Source organism: Ailuropoda melanoleuca, chromosome 5 (assembly GCF_002007445.2).
Source record: "Ailuropoda melanoleuca isolate Jingjing chromosome 5, ASM200744v2, whole genome shotgun sequence".
Classification (NCBI taxonomy): domain Eukaryota; kingdom Metazoa; phylum Chordata; class Mammalia; order Carnivora; family Ursidae; genus Ailuropoda; species Ailuropoda melanoleuca.
This window is the reverse complement of record NC_048222.1, coordinates 6,901,006-6,907,174: the sequence shown is the minus strand read 5'-3', so window position 1 is coordinate 6,907,174 and position 6,169 is coordinate 6,901,006.

Sequence of the window (6,169 nt, the reverse complement as noted above, 5' to 3'; positions counted from 1 at the left end):
CATGGATGGAGCTAGAGAGTATAATGCTAAGCAGAATAAGTTGGTGAGAGAAAGAAAAATACCCTCTGATTGCATCCATACGTGGAATTTAAGAAACAACATGAGCAAAGAGGAAATAGACAAATTAAGAAACAGACTCTGAATAGAGAACAAACTGGTGGTTACCAGAGGGGTGGGGGGTGGGTGAAATGGGTGATGGGTTTTGTTGAATCATTATATTGTACAGCTGAAAGTATTATAACACTGTATGTTAACAAAAACTGAAATATAAACTTAAAAAAAAAAAAAGGAAAGGTAAATCGGAAGATGGTGATGAGGGAGCACTGTTCTTCAATCCTCCTTATCCCCGTATGAAACCAGAAAGAACATCTAGATAGGAAAACCAGAAACCCATGAGCAATGTTTATGACAAAATTTGGTGACAGAGTAACCCCATGAGTCCCAAAATACAAATGAGAGGGAACAGACCAACTGCCATAAGAGCTGTGTGGTATCAGCACCTGTGTCTGAGAAGAAAAGAAAGAAAGAAAGAAAGAAAGAAAGAAAGAAAGAAAGAAAGAGAGAGAGAAAGAAAGAAAGAAGGGAGGGAGGGAGGGAGGGAGGGAGGAAGAAAGAACAGGGTAGTGCCTGTTGGACCTGTGAACAGGAGAACTCCCAAAGAGCCTGCAGAGCTTCACAGAGCTGTGAGCAAAGTGATGTGGAAATGACAGCTGAAACTGTGGGGGCTTCTACCCCCGAGGAGTAAGTGAGAGCAAGGACAGTGGTAGGATGGATGGTCTGGAGGCACAGGAACAGCCTAGCCTCTGCTTCTGAAAAGCCTCAGAGTTCCCTTTTAAGATGGGGAGACATCAAGCAGGAAGTGCTAGGACAGAATCAAAACTGACCAGGAAGGGGGCGTCTGTGTGGCTCAGTCGGTTAAGTATCCAACTCTTGATTTCAGGTCAGGTCATGATCTCAGGGTCATGAGATCGAGCCCTAAGTTGGGCTCTGCACTGGGCGAGGAGCCTGCTTAAAATTCTCTCTCTCCCACACCCCTTCCCACCCCGCTTACATGCTCTCTCCCTCTCTGAAAAAAGAAAAAACAAAAAAAACAAAAACTGACCAGGACAGGGACACGGCAGAAGAAGGAAAGGGAAGGTCCACACTAGACTGAAGTAGGGGTGGAGGGGACACCACAAGGAAGTCTCCGAAAATAAGCCTCCACCCTCAGGACAACAATGGAAGATGGAGCTCTGTGAAGACAGACAAGCTTATCTGAACCCTTCTCACTCAAGTCCAAGAAAACAAATTTCACATACAGCAAAGTATTGAGGACAAATATCATGGGAAAAAGAAAATAAGGAGCGTGAATGATTGCTAAGGTCACAGAACAAGGGACAAAGTGGCATTGCATGCCTCCGGTTTGCCAAACGAATCAAACCTGAGTCTGGCCCCTACTGTGGATGGAGCCGCAAAATCTGCAGGAAATGCGGGAGACAGAGCAGCACAGTGAACTGCACCATGGCTGTGCATTCTGCCAAATTCAGGCCATGAGGTTAAAGGGCCCAAATTCTTTGAATGAGGTCCTGGAGCTGTTGTAACAAAGGACCACAAAGGAGAAGGCTTAAAACAACTGAAATTTATTCTCTCCCAGTTCCAGAGGCCAGAGTCTGAAATCAAGATGGCTGCAGGGTTGTTTCCTTCTGGAGGCTCCTGACAGAGCATCTACTCCATGTCCCTCTCCCAGCTTCTGGTGACTGTGGGCAGTCCTTCGTGTGCCTTGGTTTGTGGACACATCACTTCACTCTCTGCCTCTGCCCCCGTATCTCCTCTACGTTTCTCTTCTCCTCTTCTCTTACAAAATAACTGACATTGGATTTAGGGCTCATCCTAATCCAAGGCCATCTCATCTTGAGATCCTTACCTTAATTATTCTGCAAAGGCCATTTTTCTAAATAAGGTCAAAGGTCAAAATCAAAGGTCCCAGGGGACATATCTTGTACAAGGGGCCACCATTCAACCCACTCCCTGCTTTGACATAAATCGTAAGAAAATAAAAGGACAGATGAGGAACCATAGATTAAAAGAGACTTATAAGGCATATCAACATTTTCTTTATTTTTTTTTTTTTAAAGATTTTATTTATTTATTCGACAGAGAGACAGCCAGCGAGAGAGGGAACACAAGCAGGGGGAGTGGNCTAAGAAAATAAAAGGACGGATGAGGAACCATAGATTAAAAGAGACTTATAAGGCATATCAACATTTTCTTTAAATGGACAAGATGAAACTATAGTTTCTAAAGATGCATATTTGGGTGATTAAACTTTATAAAAACATACAAGGTAGTGAAGACTAAAAATATCAGGCCAATGGTTAACTTTTGGTGGGAGGCAGGGGGCAGTGATCAGGACGGAGCATACGAAAGGGACTTCGGTCGATGTCACAGTTGCCTAAGAAGCCAGTGTATAAGGCAGAGGTTGCTAGGTCACGGATGGATGCCTGTGGGTGTTTCTCAAGGTGGATTCTGTGGACTGCCTGCATCACAAGTACCCTGCTTATAATAAGGCACATTCCTGGACTCCAATCAGAGATGCAGATTCACTAGAAGTGACTGAGACCCATGCTCTGTGCCGGAAGTTCATCCTAGATTTATTTATTTAATTTATTTATTTGACGGGCGGCGGGAGCATGAGCACGGGGAGGGGCGGAAGGAGAGGGAGAGGCAGGCTCCCCACTGAGTGGGGATCCTGGGGATCCGCTGGGATCACAATCTGAGCAGAAGGCAAATGCTTAACCCACTGAGCCACCCAGGTGCCCCATCCTAGGTTTATTTAAAAACACAAGAACTCTAGGGGCACCTGGGTGGCACAGCGGTTAAGCGTCTGCCTTCGGCTCAGGGCGTGATCCCGGCGTTACTGGATCGAGCCCCACGTCAGGCTCCTCTGCTGGGAGCCTGCTTCTTCCTCTCCCACTCTCCCTGCTTGTGTTCCCTCTCTCGCTGGCTGTCTCTATCTCTGTCAAATAAATAAATAAAATCTAAAAAAAAAAAAACAAAAACAAGAACTCTAGGGGCACCTGGGTGGCTGAGTCCATCAAGCATCGGACTCTTGGTTTCATCTGAGGTCGTGATCTTCCGGTTGTGGGATCAAGCCGGGGAGTCGGGCACGGCACTCAGTGCAGAGTCGGCTTCTGCTTCTTTCTCCCTCTCCCTCTGCCCCTCTCCACTCTCACTGTCTCTGTCTCTCAGATGAATAAAATCTTTTAAATAAATAAATAAATAAATAAATAAATAACCACAAGAGCTCTATCCAAACAGTACCTTCCTGGACAAAGAGCTGAAGACAAAAACTCTACGCTGGTATCTAAACCACCATCTATAATAACTATAATAGTCAATTTTCTAGGATAAGCACCTAGAGATTTTGTTATTAGCGTGTGATGTGCTAATGGCTTAAGGACATGCTCTACCTAACCAGGAAGATAAAACAGAGAATGTTATTTCTACGCGGGCAACTAACTGAATTGCACTACAAAAGCCTTAAATTCTTAAACTAGTCTTCTCCAGACCCTCCCATTTTAAAGCTAAAAACCAGACTTGGCTGAACTGGGATTAGAGGCACAATTTAAATTTTCGCTGCTCCAAGGACTCTCTGGGCTTATGAGCAGTTTCTTTAGTTTTCTGAACCTACGGTTTTTCTATCTGAAGATTTAATATTGAATTGCCACAAAACTGTTTAATAGTCCTGTTTCTTGGGAATTATGTATATCGGGCTGATGGACGTTGGCAAAACTGTATTTTGAAATTGAAAATGAAGACTTTTAGAGAAGATTATAACATCAAGCTTTATACATATAGTACGTGTGTGTGTGTGTGTGTGTGTGTGTGTGTGTGTGTACGCGGGTGAACAGGAATGCAGAGCTTGTTATGTTAACTGGCAGGATGAGAAGGGACAGGAGGATGAGAGACGCCCATCGAGGCATTTAGGCCCAGGAGTGGCACCACCAGCTGTAGCTAGAATCGGAAATGATGGGAAGAAGTCCAAAGTCATGCAGCTGACTCTGGCTCTTCCTCTGTGCTTGAAGAAATCACCTGGAGGGACTTGTTAAATAAGATTCTCGGGCCCTGCCTCAAAGGATTCCGACTCATTAGGACTGGGGAGAGCTCAGGAATGTGCATTTCTACGAACTCCCTGGGTAAGTCTGCAACAAGTCATACTTTGAAAAGTCTTCAACAGGGGCTCTAGCCCGAGCTGACAATTAGTGTCATTGGTGTCCAGCAAGGAATGGTCTCTTGGCAGCAGCACAAAACAAGGTGAGTAGCAGAGAAGAGGTTTGAGATTCGGGTAGGCAGGCTAACAGATTGAATTAGTCCCCCATGGCTGCCATAGTAAATTACCACAAACTGGGTAACTCCAAACAACAGAAATGTACTCTATCACAGGTCTCGAGGCCAGAAGTCCTACATCTAGAGGTTGGCAGGGCTCTGCTCCCTCCAGAGGTTCTATGGAAGATTCTACTCCTTGCCTCTTCTGGCTTCTGGTGGCTGTTGGCATTTCTTGGCTTTCAGCTGCTCATTCCAACCTCTGCCTCCACCTTCACAAAGCCTCTCCTCCTCTGTGTCTTTCCTCTGGGTGTCTCTTCTAAGGGTATTTGTCATTGGATTTAGGGCTTACCCAGGTAATTCAGAAGGATCATATCTTGAGATTCTCGACTTAGTTACATCTGCAATGATCCTTTTTCCAAATAAGTTCACACTACAGGTTCTAGGGATAAGGATAAAGACATGCCCTTTTTTTTTTTTTTTTTTTGAGGGGCCACCACTCAACCCAACTATCCGGGCCCATTTCGTCACAACTAGCTGCCTGGGCCACTGTAAAAGCACGAGAAAGGGGGTGGTGATTGGCAAGAGCAGTCTGGCTCTGGGGCTAGCTCAGTCTAACCTCCAAGGGAAGGACAGGAAAGCTCAGACTTAGCAACCAGCCAGGAGCCGATAACAGAGGAGACGGGAGTGGGATGAGAAGCAGAGCTGACTTTATTTTATTACCTTGAACTTCTGAGTCAGGATTCTAGAATCCCTAAGAACCAGGACATGACGGTGCTCCTACGCTGGGACAGAGTTAAACTACTGCAGCAAGTGGACATCCAAGGGCAGTAGGGAAGATCTGAGGCTGGGAGTCAGACTGGACCACACAGGCCTACAAAGCACAGTCACACAAATAAACAGAATCATAAATACCTTCCACTTATTGAGCACCTGCTGTGCTATATGCCCGGCACTTCACATTTCTTATTGCCTCTTTTCATCATGACCTTGTATTATGGGCATTGCAATGTGAGTTCCCACTGAACAGTTGAGAAAACAGGCTTTTAACGATTAAAGTTACATAACTAGTAAGTGGCTCCAAAGCCCATTATCTTTCTACTAAAACACGCTGCCTCTCCACAAATCAATAGCCTGCCTCAAATTTTAGCATCTTATTTTCTATCACGAGACCTAAAATGTCAAAACATTTGTTTTCTACCAAATACCCTACATTGAAAACATAACTTGGCGAAAGTAGAATGAGTATGTCAGAGCTTTCTAAACCAGAATCACAGGTGTGATCTGGACTGTGAACACACTCCTTTGTGACTGTCACATTCATCTTAATATAATCATTTGCGAGGAGCTCTAGCAGGATTTTGTACACAGTTCCAAATCCTGGGCTTGTCTCTAATTTTAAAAATGCAGGTCTGTCACAACTCCCCGACCACCCTCACGGCCACCACCCAAAGCATGCTGCCAGTGATGTTCCACAGGTGGCAATATCCACGTAGCAGTACTAGGGTTCGCAGTAGTGACCCACGATGAAAAGCAACATCGGAGCAACAAGATCAAGGAGCCGCTTACACATTATGCCTCTAGTCCAAAGAAATCGATGCCCTCTGAGTACCACTTAATCCGCCCTAAAGAGAGTGTCAGTTTTATGACTGTCAATAAATGTTTGACCATGTGTCCTCAACTCGCTTGCATGCAAGACCAAAACATTCCTGAGCCTGGTGCCGGGTTTAACAGTACTTTTAGCTCGTCCTGTTCCAGACTAGGTAACAGGACTGAAGTATTAAGGAGTACGAGCCTCAACTGACATATCTGGCCAGGCCTTTCATAATACTGAGTATATGACTTTTTGGAAGTTATTATTAATAAA